Here is a 16,105-nt window from a genome sequence, read left to right as displayed (position 1 = left end):
AATCCTTTCCTTAATTTCTGTAATTGTGTCATAAGTCATACGAAGTAGAGTGATAAGGGTTTTAAAATTTGGAGTCCAAGTTGGGCTACTACCCATACCTCTTTTTCATAAGTCAGTTGGACATGCAGACTTGTTAGTCCCAGTCCAAACCGGTAGCGTCTAACATTTTGGTCATGCCCTCTAATCAGTAAAAAGCTTTCAGTACGCGCTTCCAATGTGTGTACAAGACGATATCAAAATGAAATGAATTATATTTTAAATGCCTTGCCAATCTTAATAGTATCATATTACATTAGTATTTCAAGACACAACATGCCCTTAAGGAGACATTCGTAATAATGATAATGATAGTAGGTGTGAATCTAGTAGATGTAAATCCAAATTGTGAACCATCTTCTTGATAATTTTGAATATTTTTGTCAGGCTTTTTGTCAGATCTGATTTGATCCTCATTATTTTAACCTTTTAATGTAGATAGCAAAGAGTTTGTTCTGGGAGTAAAAGTGTCTGCTCTACCATTTTGTTGTTTTTTGCTTGCACTTATGTTATTGTTTTCACTTCAGTCCATGGTTTCTTTGCAGGAAACCTGTCTATCTTGTGAGAGGTAATTTTATTAAAACCAGTATATTACCTAAAAACGATTATGATAATACAGCCGAGCACATACAAAGTGTAATGTATCATCCTGTGCTGAAAGCAAATAAAAGAGTGAGGAAACCACCCTCGACCCCTCTGGGTTCTGGAATGCCGACTCTTTCCTCAGGATGGATCAAATGAGGCTGCCATGTCAATATGTGTATTGCATATGATAATGTTTCTGTTATGCATGTGCCATGCTCTGGGACTCTGATATGAATAACTGAAATGCAAGTTTCTAAAAAGGCTTCTACGAGAGCAATGAATTTAAGTATGTGACACAAGACCTATATTCTGTTCAACTAACATTGCATCATAAAAAAAAAGATTACAAAGAAACGGATACCCGGAAAGACGGGATGAATTTCCTAAGCCCACAGAGGGTTCTTGGCAATTAGGACGAGAAACCAGAACCTCTGAGCCTCAGGCCAACACGTTTCTTATTACACTTCAAGATTATGAATGAGTAAATTTAGCAATTTTGTGAACGAATTAAGTCCTGCTGGCCTCCCTTCAGCATAGTGCTATGTGATGAGGAGGAAGGACTCAAGCCAAGAGCAAGGAGAAGAAACCAGGAGGTGATAGGCTCAGGAGATGGGAAAAGATCTTTAGTTCAAAAGAAGATCTGAGGGGAATAATTTGCCTTTCCACTGTATTTTTAGTCCTCAGTTAATTTTTGTCTGACAAGGATCTTTACATTATTTTCTCCTGAAAATAATTCTTTTGTGTCTCTCCTACCAGATCCTGAAGAACATTATATTTGATGTTACATTGGTGGTATCAGGGGTCCTCAACCCTTAGGCCACGGACAGGACAGGTCTGTGGCCCGTTAGGAACGGGGCTGCACAGCAGGAGGTAAGCTGGGAGCCTGAGAGTGAGCAAAGCTTCATTTGTATTTGCAGCCATTCCCTACCGCTAATATCACCACCTCAGCTCCACCTCAGATCATCAGGCATTAGATTCTCACAGGGGCACAGCTCCCTGGTGCCAAAAACATTGGGGACCACTGGATTTTGATACATATTGATTATATTCAAGGACAGCCAGCCAGAAATGTGTCTGGTGTGTCAATCTATAAGAAATGGTAACATGTCCCTGGACATGTAATAAGATGAAGATAATTATATTTCCATCCTGCACCAGTAAAGTTGTCAGGAAGCAAGACCACTATGAGTATGGGATAGATTATTTATTATAGAGTTAGACTCTACACCATTTTGCAGTGAGCTTAGGAAGAAAAGATCCAAGAAGTACCAGAGAAAAGTCCTAACCAGCCCCGACACAGGTGGACACGTCGGAGCTTGTTGAGCCCTCAGCTGCAGAAGAGCCCAAAGGAAGCTGGTATCTGGAAGGCTGTGGGCTCTTTGTGGTTTCTACCTCTGTGAGCTCACAGCAGAGTATCTCATGGTGGGGCTGGCATCACTGCTGGTCAGTAAGGCCATTAATCTGGAAGAAGAGCTAGACTTGGAGTAGGGAAAGTGGAAACAGAGTGAGACTCACTGACACCTCTGTGGCTGTCCCTACAAACTCTGTAACTGCCTCAGACCTTCAAAATAAAATGACTGCTGATTTGTTTCTGCCTTTCAGATATCACGCAATTTTTTCTTGTGGCAACCATATCTCTGAACCATATGGGATATTCCCGTATCTGGGTATCTGGAAAGTGTAGTTTTAATTTAGTTAAAGTGACTTTGTACAAAGCCACTACAGCTCCTCTCTGGGACAAAAACTGTGTGGCTGGAAGCAGTAGTTTGACAAGCTGCTTGGGCAAAGTGTAAGACACCCAAGGCTCCAGCTCCAGGTGCAATCTGAGATTGCTATGCTGCTTTCCGAAGACGTGGGGCTGCATGCGGGCCTATTGCTTTGTATGTGGAATATGCTAGTCTGGAGCCAGACCTGACTCACTGAGGAAATGGAGGTGGGGCAGCAAGCCGCCCCCTGCAGAACTTCCTCGCTGTTTAAAAAAAAAAAAAAAAAAATTAACTTAAGCCATTGCTAGCAAAGAAGGAGGAGGAGGGGGAGGAAAAGGAGAGGAAGAGGAGGAAGAAGACCAGTCTTAGGGCATGGAGTCTAAACTACCAGCAACATAGCTAAGTAGAAATGACAACATGTCCAGGATTTTTGTAAGCGGTTTTTATATATCAAGTAGCTAGGGGAAAGACGTAGCCATTTTGACAGGATTTACATTAGCCATAAACAAAGGGAATGGGAAGAGCTAAAGCGGGGCTAGTTCTGGGGTAGGGAAAACCAAGTCTGCAGCAGTCTGTAAAGCTCATGTGTCAATGAGAAGCGGAGGCTCCTGGGGTTGGACATCCCCCGGCTGTTCTCTATTGGATAATCCCAGACATAGCCACCTGGAAAGTAATCCTAAATTCCAGCAGATACAGGGAAATGTGAACAGCCTTTTGTCAGAGCTGGTCCACAGATACGAACAGGCTAACCATTCTGTCTCTTTCACTCTCCAGCCAGTGCAACTGTAATTAAGAACAACAAAGAATTTTTTTCTTGTCAGCTGCCTTTGCCTAGAGCCTCCAGAAAGGAGTACAGCTCTGCTGACACCTTGATTTTTAGCCGAGTACTACGGTCTGAATGTTTGTGTCCCCACCAAATTCATATGTTTAAAATCCTAAGCCCCAGTGTAATAGCATTAGTAGGTGGGGCCTTTGGGAGATGATTAGGTCATGCAGTGGAGCCTTCATAATGGAATTAGTGCTCTTGTAAAGAGACCTTACAGAGCTTTCCAGCCCCTTCCACCACATGACATAGTGGAGAAGTCTACAACCCGGAAGAGGGCCCTCACCCTACCATGTTGGCAGTCTGATCCCAGACTTCCAGCCTCCAGACTGTGACAAATAAATTTCTGTTGTTTATAAGCTACCTAGTCTGTGGTTTTTATTATAGCAGCCTGAAAGGCCTAAGAAACCACCTTACCCGGCAGCCTGCTGTGACTCACTAATGTGAGGGGACAAAAGGCCAGCTCTCTTGTCTAAAGGGAGGACATGCTCTGCAGTGTAGTTCGTACTCCCGAGCTCCCCGTGGGCCAGGCTGCACCAGCTAGAGCCACATCATCGCTTAGTTCCTTTACTTGCTCTCTTCTGCTTTCCTCTCTCCCTTTTTCCTGAGAACAAGCATATCCTCAGTAAGTTGTAGGCACCCAAACTCCTGTCTAAGGCTCTTCTTCTAAGGAATCCCAATCCGCGACCCTTCTCTATTGTGTTCTCCTCTCCAACCACATTGCCCTTGACAAGAAAAAAATTCTGAACTATCCCAAATTAAATTACAATAGGCCAGAGGATGAGAGGAAGAGAGCCAAAACCAACAAAAGACTACTCACATTCCTGAATGTATGTTAAAGTTTTGACCCAACTTCCAGGCAGCTCTCTAAAAAAAAAATAGCCAGCCACCAGACCCCATCACATCCTGCTTGTGCACGAACTCTCTGCAATGTTGCCCATGACCAATCCGGTTAGGAAATAGTTCTTCTTTAGGGACCATGCACCCATCCTAGAATTGCCTCCACTTCGCATTTTCCCACCCCTCCTTATCTACAGCCAGTGTAAATTTTAGAACAACTTACATTTTTCTTCCCCAAATCTATTGTATAAAAGAGCCCCTGTCAGCTCCAGGATGTCAGACATGTGTGTCTTCTCCATGCAGCCCTGTTGCGGGTGGTTTACACAAAGGGTACCCAACCCCCGGGCCGCGGACCAGTACTGGTCCTGTTAGGAACTGGGCCACACAGCAGGAGGTGAGCAGAGGGTAAGCAAGCAAAGCTTCATCTCTATTTGCAGCCACTCCCTGGGGCTAGCATCACCACCTCAGCTCCACCTCAGATCATCAGGCATTAGATTCTCACAGGAGCACTGCTCCCTGGTGCCAGAAAGGTTGGGGACCATTGGTTCAGACTGTATGTTCCAGGACCTGGTCCTTTTACTGGCTCAATAAACATTTTTTCAGCAAATTTTCAGCTTCAGAGATTATTGTTTAACAGCCTCTTGCAGTTCCTGAAACCTTAGGCTCGAGCCAGCCTTAGGACCATTGTACTTACCCCTCCTTCTGTGTGGAACACGTTTGCCCCAGATAGCCGAGTGCCTGACTCCTTCAGCAATTTCAGGTCTTTGCTCAAATGCCACTTTTCCACTGAAGTCTTTTCTTACCTTAGCTTATTAAAAATTACAATCCTACCCAGCACTCCCTTTTTCCCTTTCTTGTTTTAGCTCCATTTAATATAATAATATCATGCACTTTCAATGGTTTTAAGTGTGCCAGGCACTGTTTTCGAAGTCTTTAACACTCATGAAATGTAATCCTCATGACAAACTTACAAAAGTTTTATTAACCCCATTTTACTGATGAGGAAAGTGAGGCACAGAAAGGTTAAGAACGTTCCCAAAGGTCATATAACTTCTAAGTGATGTAAACTTGACTCCAGTCTATTTGACTCCAGACACTGCACCACTACAGTGCATTGTCATACTGATTTATTTATTTATATCATTTACTTATTTCTTTTGATTATTGTGTGTCTCCTCCCACTAAAATACAAGTTTTTCGAAGATTTTTGTCTGTTCAGTTCTCTGCTATATCCCCTAGTACCTAGAGAAGTCCAGGTACCATATGAGAACCTCAAATATTTATTAAATTACATAGCTTCTGTGACTCCTTTCTGGATTCAAGGGGAAAAGAAATAGTAATAAGGGTAGACTGGTTATCCAAATTTCAGCCAACGTCCACAGTCATGTCACAAGGACCTCTTCCTTCCCATCTTGATTCGTGTAAGAAGTTAAATGCAATATATTTAAGGTACATGGTAGTTGTTTAAATATATTGCTCCCATTTTAGAACCATGAGTGCCATGCAGTTATGTAATTTTGGCTAAGATACTGTCTCCGGCATTCTGAATGCCAGAATTTGCAATGATCCTATCAGGCCTTACCAGAGATGATTGAAGCTGTACATCTGAAGGTACACCAGCTCCCAAGAGGACTCCAGAAAGAAGTGCTGGCTACTCTATCCAGAGTCTCCTAAACTCACCAGTTAAATAAGTCATTGCATGTCCCCAACAAAAGAGTGATGCCTGGAGTGTTACATGATGGATATCCTTTCAAATGAAACATTAAGAGTGGGAAATAACATTATACTTGCAACAGTATTGCCCCATGGGCAATTGGACTACTCTTGAAGAAACTTCAATTACATTTTTGTTTTATGAATTTGCTGTTACAGAACATGTAATAGCCCCTTACCACTACCCTTTTGCCTCTAATTATCATAGCTCAAACTAGGTTTAAATCATAGACTTTTGCAGCTAAAAGTGAAACTTCAAAGATAATCTGGTCTGCTGTGCTCCTTTTTACAGATCTGAGGCCCGAAGGGGTCACCCAGAGCCAGAACTGGAATCCTTATTCTATTTCCTCTTTGTCCAAAGACTTTATCTCTCCAATGACCTATTTTTCAGTCTGTCATTAAATCGTCCCTAGTGTCACGAAAGAGAAGAAAGAAACCCTCCACCAATAATAAGAAACAAAACCATATGTATTTATTTCACAGCCAAGATTACAAGGTGGAGGTAAGAAGATGAGGTGTTCCAGGGGAAGACAACAATCATTTCTCTAAAAATGATGTAAAATAAGGGCCTCATCCACTCTCATTGTACTTTTCATGATGCGATAACTCACAGTGAAATGTCCCATCTATCTAAGTCCAGGGTGCTGTAGTTAACTAAGTCTCTCATTTAGGGAGACTTAGCTTTTTACTACCATAAAATGAAAGAGAACTGGATAGATTTTTTTAATATAAATGTAAACTGCAGTATCCTAATGATGTCTGTTTTAAATTATTTATGCAGAGCTCAAACTGCTTGGGCATTGTTAAAAATAAATCCTGCATTACTGTGAATCATATGAACTTTTTCTCAATGAATAGTAAAAGAAATGAGTGCCATCTTCAGAAACTTATTTTGAGATTTTTTACTTCCAATAATGCAGCATGTATTAAGGCCGTAAAATAGGACCCACATATAAAAATCATAAATCATTATGTCTGAAAATAGAAATAAAGAATATGTTCGTCATTGTAAATATATATAGTATAATAATAGCAATGATTTTTAAATTCTGTATAACCATATTACTGCTGAAGGTATCCAATTTGTTTATCCTAATGCTTTTCAATATGAGAAGCTAGTGCTATAACTTAAATTATAGAACGTTTAAGTAACTGTCTATGAAAAAGTGTCGATTGTTTTAAAATTTTTTTTTGAGAACTACTTGCCTGTGTAACATAACAAGCAGCAACCTTGAGCCTTGAATTGTGGGTTGGCTGACGGTATGGCTATAACATTTGTAGTTCTGGGTACTGCTGCGTGCTTGCTTTGGGCTCCCCAAGTAGGCCAGGCCACTGCAGGCACTGTTGTGCATTGCGGCACAAGAGCAGTTTGCTTGCTAAAGGAGTAAAACTCCTGATGAACTATGGGCTCTCCCAGCAAATTCAGGTCACTATATTATGGAAATGCACCGTGGTGTTTATTATTATTATTATTATTATTATTATTATGTATGGAAATTGTCACAATCTGATATCTATAACAGAGAAAAATAGTCCACTAGCCTGGCCATCCTGAATTATAAAGGTACTGCCCCATGTTTATAAAGTTTGCCTAGAAGAGATGACCCTTTGAAAAGATACAGAAGAATGTGCGTGTTGTTTGTTTGTTTGTTTGTTTGTTTGTTTAAGGAAGTATCTACTTCAAAGAGAGGTGGGGTTTTTTGGTGGGGAATAGTTCTTTATTTCTGGAAGAAAAAAGAAAAGAAAGTCTAGCATTAGTCCAGACTTCTATTCTTCAGAGACTTAGGATGAGTTTGGGGGCCTTTTTCCTTCAAGGAAAATAAATCAGCTTGTAGAGCTAAACTAAGAAGCTAGTCTAAAATGCTGCCTAATCATAGAAGGACGGTCATACGGTTGTACAGTTGTAGTTATCAACTCTAACTGCTAAACTCAGTTGTGTTCACAACACTCACAACAGGGATTTTGTTGTTTTGTTCACCTCGGTATCCTCAGAAGCTAGAACTGAGCCTGATGCTTAGTAAAGTGCTCAATGAATATTGCTTGGGTGAAGAATTAATCATTGATTCTAAATTTCAAGCCTGCCTTTATTATGGGTGCCAGTGTGAGCTTGGGCCAGTTTTTGACCCGTCCCTGTGTCAGTTCCATCAAGAGAAAGAGGCGTGGAAAAACTCTGGATTGTTATGAAATGTTACAAGACATCTCATGTAAAGTACTTGCCATTCAATATCAGGAGGTTTAAAATCATTTACATGTATATTTTAAATAACGTTTGCTTTTACGAAATTATGATGTGGTTACATAGCAATTAGTGTTCTCATTTCTGAGGCTGTTAGTTCGGCAGGGCAGACATTACAAGAGGAATGATTTTCATAATTTTTCATGACTGTAAATTTTAATCTAGCGATTAAGAACTTTCTCTGATACACATCCATTTAATCTTGAAGATTTGTTTACCCTAGAATCAAAGATAAATATGCTGTTGTAACTTGTTGAATGTTCTTATAGCTTCTAGAGGTCAAGAGCTCTCTGTGTTTATATCAGGAGAAAGAAAGGAATAGAAAAAAGTTATTAAACTGTACTAAAGATCCAAAATTGACACGAAACATTTTTCAGAAGCCATTTGGAATATTAATTGTGGCACAGTACTTATCTAACTGAAAACCTGAAACATAGTTACAAAATCATATTTACTCTCCTATTTTGTTAATGACAAAGATAAACTGTGGTCCTAAATCAGCATGTGTCAGATTTGCTCGAAGGAATATATTTATAAAGGCATTTTATATTATGCATTATGTTCTCTGGGGTTCTTAAATTTCCTTTCCTCTATCCAGCCTCTATTTTTATGATGCTGATTTGCTGAGAGGCCAGGACAGTTGCACAGTTGTACGGTCTCACCTTTGAGATTTGCCTAAATGCTTTGTCATCGTGTTTACCTTATTCCTACTTTTTCCATTTACTGACAGTTTTTTAGTTGTTCTTCTGATATTTAAAAGGGCAAGAAAATAAAGCAGGTCTGCAAGCTGTAATAGCAGCCTAGAAAAAAGTCTTTGAAGACTCGAAAGGAGAATGAGCAGAAATTAATGACTAAAGGAACAATTTTGGGTTATCTCTAGATTTAATTCATTTGTGTAATCCCTGGACGAATGAACACAAGTAATTAAGAGTAGAAAAATAACAGCCTAAACAACTTTCATTCTGAGCAAGTACTAGGAATTGTTAGGCACAAGGCTGCTTTGTGAAATGGATGCCAATACGCAGAGTAGGATTTTGTTTTTTTGTCTAACAGGCTTTCTCATACTAGGTGGGGTTTGTGATACAAGTTCTGACTGGAGACTCCAATCTTTCCAGAATCAAAGTATAAAGCAGCCAGAATTACTTGCTTAGGCAACCAACAATGTAAGACTGGTGAGTGATAAATTCAACTTGTTGTTAACTTATAGTCACAAAAGTCTTTTGAATCTTGGTTCAAAGACAATTATTTTGAATGGGTTTTAAATGCATAGAAAATAGCCCTGGAAAACATTTATTCAAGGTAGGTAAACAAAAACTGTTTATATGGCATTATTAAAATAGACTGGATAAGTGTGGAGTTTCCTCAAAAAATTAAAAATAGAACTACCATATGACCCAGCAATACCACTTCTGGATATTTATCCAAAGAAATCCAACACTAATTCAAAAAGATATATGCATCCTTATGTTCATTGCAGCATTACCTGCAATAGCCGAAATATGGAAGAGATCTAAATGTCCGTCAAAAGATGGCTGGATAAAGATGTGGTACATATATACAATGGAATATTACTTGACCATAAAAAAGAATGAAATCTTACTGTTTGCCACAACATGGCTGGACCTAGAGGGCATTATGCTAAGTGAATTCAGTCAAAGAAAGACAAATACCATATGATTTCATTTATATGTGTAATCTAAAAAGCAGAATAAATAAACAAAGCATAAACTCATAGACACAGAGAACAAACCGATGGTTGCCAGATGGGAGCGGGTTTGGAGGACTGGATAAAAAAAGTGAAGGGATTAAGAAGTACATATTGGTAGTTATAAAATAGTCACGAGGATGTAAAGTACAGCATAGGGAATATAGTTAATAATATTGTAATAACTACGTATAGTGTCAGGTGGGTACTAGACTTATTGCAGTATCACTTCATATATAATGTCTAAGCATTATGCTGTACCTCTGAAACCAATATAATATGGAATATCACTGTAATTTAAAAATAAAAAAATTAAATTAAAATAAATAAACAAACAAAATAGACTGGTTACATTTAAAGATACTTTTGGCATTCATCTACTCGTCAAATATTCGATATGCCTACTTTTGCCAGGCTCATAGACATGTTGCAGGTATGAATTTTAGCTCACTTCACTAAGGTTCAAAAGAAGCCATGTTCCTTTGCGTCTCAAATAAAGTTCCACTTTTTCATAGTCCGCTTCCACTCAGGTAGTTCAAACTTGTGAATCTGATGGGCGTGGGTGGGGAGGTAACCCTTCTCCCTAGGGTTGGGAGAAGGGATCTGGCACAGTCTAAAACATTTTAGAAGGCTCTCCAATCTCCTCTGGCCACTGTTGAGATGTTCATGCCAAAAATCCATATGGTCCCCTGAAAGCAGTGGCCCCAGCCCCAGCTCTAGATCTATTTTTTTTTTCAGGTTTTTAAACTTCTTATTTGCATATTTTTTAAAAATTGTGCATTCAATAATTAAAATCATTTAAACAACAAAAAAAATGGCGCTCTGATTAACCTGCATTTTACAGCCTGCAGGACACCTTGGACTAGCTTGATCTTTACTCTAGATTTCACTGTCCTCCCACCCAGCTTCTGTCTTCACTAACATGCAAGTTCTTTTCCTTCCCTGCCAGCCAGATTGGCAGGTGTGAGAGGCAGGTCCGGCTGTCGATGTCAGTAGCTCTTGGATGTGAAAAGGGGGCAGCACAGATATTTAAACCTGATCCAACCTCTTTGCAACTTACAAAGTTAAACAGCTAAAAGAAGTAAAATAAGAAGGCAATGCTTGTGGAATGTACAGTGCATATTGGCAGCACGTGCCTCTATGATTTGCCTGCTTGCTTCTCCTGTTCAATCGTTTCTTTTGAAGGCAGCGTATTTTTCTCGTGTTTCCATCTTCTTAAATTTCGACTTGTCGAATTTCTCAATGTCAGCCATGTCGGGTTTGTCAGACACGGTTGCAGAGGAAGCGGAGGGAGGCGCGAGAACGAGTGAGTCCCATCTGCTCGGTGGCGGTTGCAGAGTCCTACATCTTTTGAAAGTTGGGAAGCTAAACGTTTACTGAATTTCAGGGCACCCCACAGCTTTTTTGCCAAAAAGTCCTTCCGCAGACTAAAGCTAAAGGAAGAAGCGAAGCGCTGGTATCCACTACTCCAGGACCTGTGCCCCTCTCCCCTCTTCCCAGTTTCTCAAAAAGCTCAAAATTTTCCCTCTAGGATCAGTCCACTTCTTCCTCAGCAGGGGTTTTTCTTCTACAGCAAAATTCTACACAGGGATGACATTCTGGGTGCTTGTTTCTGCTATATTTATGAACTCTCCTTTTATCCCTATAATGCAAAAGTCATTAATAAGCCTGGAGGTAAGGACACCCTTGGTGACTTTCTTGGAATGGAGAAGGGAGAAAACTTACTATTTGTTTGGGCTGCTGAATGAGCACGAACCATAAATTAATATCTCAATTTTATGTGGTTTTCCAGCCATAGATGTGAAGGTGAGAAAGACAGTCCCTGCTTTCAGGGATCTCACATCTTAGAAGCAAATGAAGAGGTCATTAAAATGTAGCACACAGGAGAGTTTTTCTGGGGGAAGTGGTTATGAACACTTAAACAGCACTGTCTACCTATGTGCCAGGCACTGTTCCCAACAATTTCTTAAATAGATGCAGATTTACAGTGGGGTTACAATTGGAACCCAGGCAATCTGGTTCCAGCATCCTCGCCCTAAATTCCTAGTCTCTGAATGTCTCCAATGAGACCTGAAGAGTAAGCACGAACTTGTTTCCCTACTGCTGAGGAAAGTGAAGCGGGCAAGGAGGGCTGACTAGACTAGATAATGAAGGAATTCTAGAAAATTCCTTTCAAAAGTAAATCTGCACTGATGATACCAGACATTGGTGAGGATGTGGAGCAACAGGAACTCTCATTCCCTGCTCATGGGAATGACAAATGGTACAGCCACTTGGAAGATAGTTTGCAAGTTCCTTAACAAGTTAAACATACTCTTACCATATGATCCAGCAGTCACGCTCCTTGGTATTTACCCAGAAGAGCCGAAAATTTGTGTTCACACAAAAAACTGCACACAGATGTTTACAACAGCTTTATTCATAATTGCTAAAACTTGGAAGCAAGCAAGATGTCTTTCAGTAGATGAATGGGTAAATAAACTATACTATATCCAAACAATGGAATATTATTTAGTGCTAAAAAAGAAAATGAGCCATCAATACAGGAAAAGACTTGGAGTGACCTTAAATGCATATTACCAAGTGAAACAAGCCAATCTCAAAAGGCTCATACTGCATGATTCCAACTATATGACAGTCTGGAAAAGGTAAAACTATGGAGACAGTAAAAAGATCAGTGGTTGTCAGAGGCAGAGAGTGATGGTGGTGATAAATAAACAGAACACAGAGGCTTTCTAGGGCAGTGAGTAAAACTGCTCTATAATGATAGATATAGTCCAAAGAAAGTGCAACACCAAGAGTAAACCTTAGTATAAACTATGGACTCAGGGTGATAACGATGTATCAATGTAGGTTCATCAAGTAGGGGATGGTGATAATAAGGAACCTGAGCATGAGTGGGGGTAAGGGGGATGTGGGAAATCTCTGTATCTGCCTCTCAATATTGTTGGGAGTATAAAACTGCTCTAAAAAATTGTCTATTTTTTAAAAAAATGACCTACCCAAACTTCTATCAATTAGATTTTGATTAATAAGCCTTTCTTCTAAAATGGAATTATGCCCTGCAAAGAGCTAAACCTGTGCATGGATTTATACCTGTGAGTATTTTTTACCAGAAAATTAAATTGCTTTTCTCCTACCCTGACTCTAACCAGGTGGAGAGCCTGCTCTAGTGAGAGGCTTGGGACAGACAGACATCAGGACACAAAGACAACAACATGCTCTTGGAATGAGGTCAAAATATCTGCCACAAAGTATTACTGGCCTCTGCTTGATCACCTACTCTCTCTGTCACTCCAGGAGCATTCTGTTTTATGTACTCAAAGGGCTTCACATGTCACAGACTATGGCAAGAAGTTCTGGAATATTAAAGTACTAGATTTTTAAGGTGGATATCTATTATCAGCACTGTGAGTGAAATAAAGGATAGGCCTGTCTCAAGGAGGACTTAGAGACACCCAAATCATGTACATTTATCTTTATATTTCAGATTTTCCCCATTTGGGCCAAAATTATGATCTTTAGGGCCTGCTTTGCCTCTTGCTGAGTCTAGCAGTCTGAATGTCAAACCCAGATTATCCTAAAGCAGCCAGAGCTCTGGGGCAATGGCCCAAAAGCTCAAGCTAATCTGGCACCATGCCTCTCGGGGCAGCGGTGCCAGTTAACGAAGGAAAGTAGAAGCTGAGCTCAATCTTTGAGTGACACCTCATTTAAACCTGACTGCTCTGCTTTGGTGAGATTTGATGTTACTTATTCCTCAGAGAGGCAATGAGTGACTCATGAGACCTTTTGATTCACAGAGCTTCTCACAGAGCTGGGCAGATGGCAACTGGAGAGTTGGGACAAGAAAAAGAATGGCAGGGAGTGAGGTCTGCACTGGCCACCAAGGTTATCTCCCCTCCTCTTATACACACACCGGGAAACCTCCCCACAAGGGAGCAGGCAAGAGCTCCTTTTACCCAGCAGGGAAATGGTGGCTGTCAGTGAGTCCGGAGCTCCCTGTGGTGCCCCTCTAGGTTCCTACCTACATTTTATTTTTACTCCATCCCTCCCTTTTCCCCCACTAGGGCCCGCTCTTCAGCCGGCCACACCACTCTCTTCCACCTCCTCCACATTGCCCGTCTGGGTCCTTCTCCCTCTCTTGGTGCCCAAGCTCTGTACCTGTCTTTAAGAATGAGAGAGGGGTGAAGAAGCAGAGGACGGCTGAAGCTCCCACACAGGCAAATGCGTGAGACAGGAGAACAGCAGCCACTCCACAGAGCCCCGGAGGGCTTAAGATCGATGTGTTGGGGAGGCAGGCAGGAGCTGAATCACCAAGGTCTGAATTTGAATCTTGCCTGAGGATAGTGCAGGGTTATAGAAATAGTACTAGCTGAAGCCTGCCATTGAACACTGACACTTTCTAAATCAACCACATTTTTCATAGCATTAGCCAATGATAATCAACTTCATGGCATGACTCTCAGCCCTTGTAAGATACTAAAGCAAAACCTAATAAAGGCTCTTTTCAGTGTTATATGCTTCTAGGGCCAAGTATATTTTTATTCTAATTCTTTGGGAAGTGATAAATTCTTTGTGGGAAGGACATATCTTCTCTCTTATCTCAGAAAGTGCCTAGAACAATACATGGGCACATCAGATTTGTTCAACAAATACCAAGTGATGAATTCATATCATCCGTGCACATTACATATTTGTAACTTCTAGTTATTTAAGTCAATTAACTGAAACATTGTGGTAGAAAGTAGAAATGAGGGCAGGGCCATGGACTTTATTGTAGCAAGATGTTAAAAGACAAATGTCTTTGGGGTATTTGTTGAAAGTTAGACTTCTGTATAATGGAGGGCTGTTCATTTTTATAAAACCAATTAGAAAGCTGTTCCTTTCAGACTACAAAATGGCAGAGAGTTATTTCTGATTTCTGGTAAGACAATGTACAATTAGCAATAGAACTATATCTCCTTTCATTTGGAGGGAGGAATGGGGGTGAACGAAAACCAGTGAATCGCATGGAGGAAAGTGGCCTGGGGATCTACTGGGGAACATGGCTCCTCCAAAACAACAGTATCTTGATAGACAGCCTTTGAATCCAGGCTCACTCCTTCATTTGTTCAACAGCTATTTACTGAGCCCCTCTTATATCTAAGATGCCAAGTATACAACAGTGAACAAAACAGACACCATCTTTTTCTATGCCACATAAAGATTTCACTGAAGCAAGGGAAACAGGCTCAAAACAAATCAACACCCCGACAAGAATATAATAACTTGTGATAGGTGCTATGAAAGGAAACAGGGTGTCCTGCTATGAAAGAGAAGAAGGGGGCCCTACTTTAGGCTGGGTAGGGGTCAAGGCAGGTCTTCCTGGGGAACAGTCAGAGAAGGATGAGTAGGAAAAAGCCGGGACAAGACTGATGGAGAGGAGGCTCCAGGCAAGGGGAGGATCCATGTCAGGGCTCAGGTGGGAAGAGCTGGTTAATATGAGGAACAGAGAGGAGGCCTGATGGATGTGGAGGAGCTAAGGCCAGAGGCATAGAGGCCAATGAAAACAGCAGAATAATGTAACAAAGACGAGAGCCTTCCACGTGTTCTGCAACCTCTCTTCCAATTCAACACACTGGGTGAGTCCCAGCGTTTGTCCCAGGGAAGAATCTCAGATGAGGGTGGATGAGTGATATAGGTAGTAAAGGCTCAAGCAGCTCCCCTTACACGGCAGGAGGTTGGAGGGCATGGACAAGGAACAGCGGAAAGAAAAGGCCTGGCATCAAGCTCCAGTGGCTTTAACTGCAAACTCCCAGTGTGGCATTGCACAACTTAGTTGCCTAGCTCATCAAATGAGGATAATAGTATTCACCCTCAATGGTTGTAAAAAGGATTGCACGGGGGTGGGCAAAATGGGCAGAAGGGGCAAAAGGTACAAACTTCCAGTTACAAAATAAATCATGGGGATGTCATGTACAGCGTGGTGACTATAGTTAATAATACTATATTACATATTTGAAAGTTGCTAAAGAGTAGATCTTAAAAGTCCTTATCCTGAGTGCGGGGGAATTGTTCGGGGGACGGGGAAGGGGGGGCTAACAAGGTAACAATGTATAATGAATGACAGACTTACTGTGGTGATCATTTTGCAATGTATACAAATATAGAATGTTATATGTCAATTATATCTCAATAAAAAAAGATTGCTGATAAATTAATATCAATGCCAGGCCCAGGGAGGGTGTTCGGTAAATGATTGTTGCATTATTGCTGGGAGGAAAGGAGTTATTTGAAAGACATTGAAGAAGTAGAATCTACCAGGTGTTGGAACAATTCTTGGGGGTGGGATGGGAGTTTCTAGCAAGAGCTCGTTTTGAGTCTGAATAGTTGAATGTGGGTTCTTATGCCAACAGAGAAGGGACTGCAAGGTGGGGGGTGGGGGAGCACTTGTTGAGTGGTTTCAGCGAGTGAGCGAAAAG

The sequence above is a fragment of the Pteropus medius genome, unplaced genomic scaffold, assembly GCF_902729225.1.
Source record: "Pteropus medius unplaced genomic scaffold, Ma_sr-lr_union100, whole genome shotgun sequence".
Taxonomy (NCBI): domain Eukaryota; kingdom Metazoa; phylum Chordata; class Mammalia; order Chiroptera; family Pteropodidae; genus Pteropus; species Pteropus medius.
The sequence above is the reverse complement of the archived record's forward strand: the minus strand, read 5'-3'. Positions refer to the sequence as shown.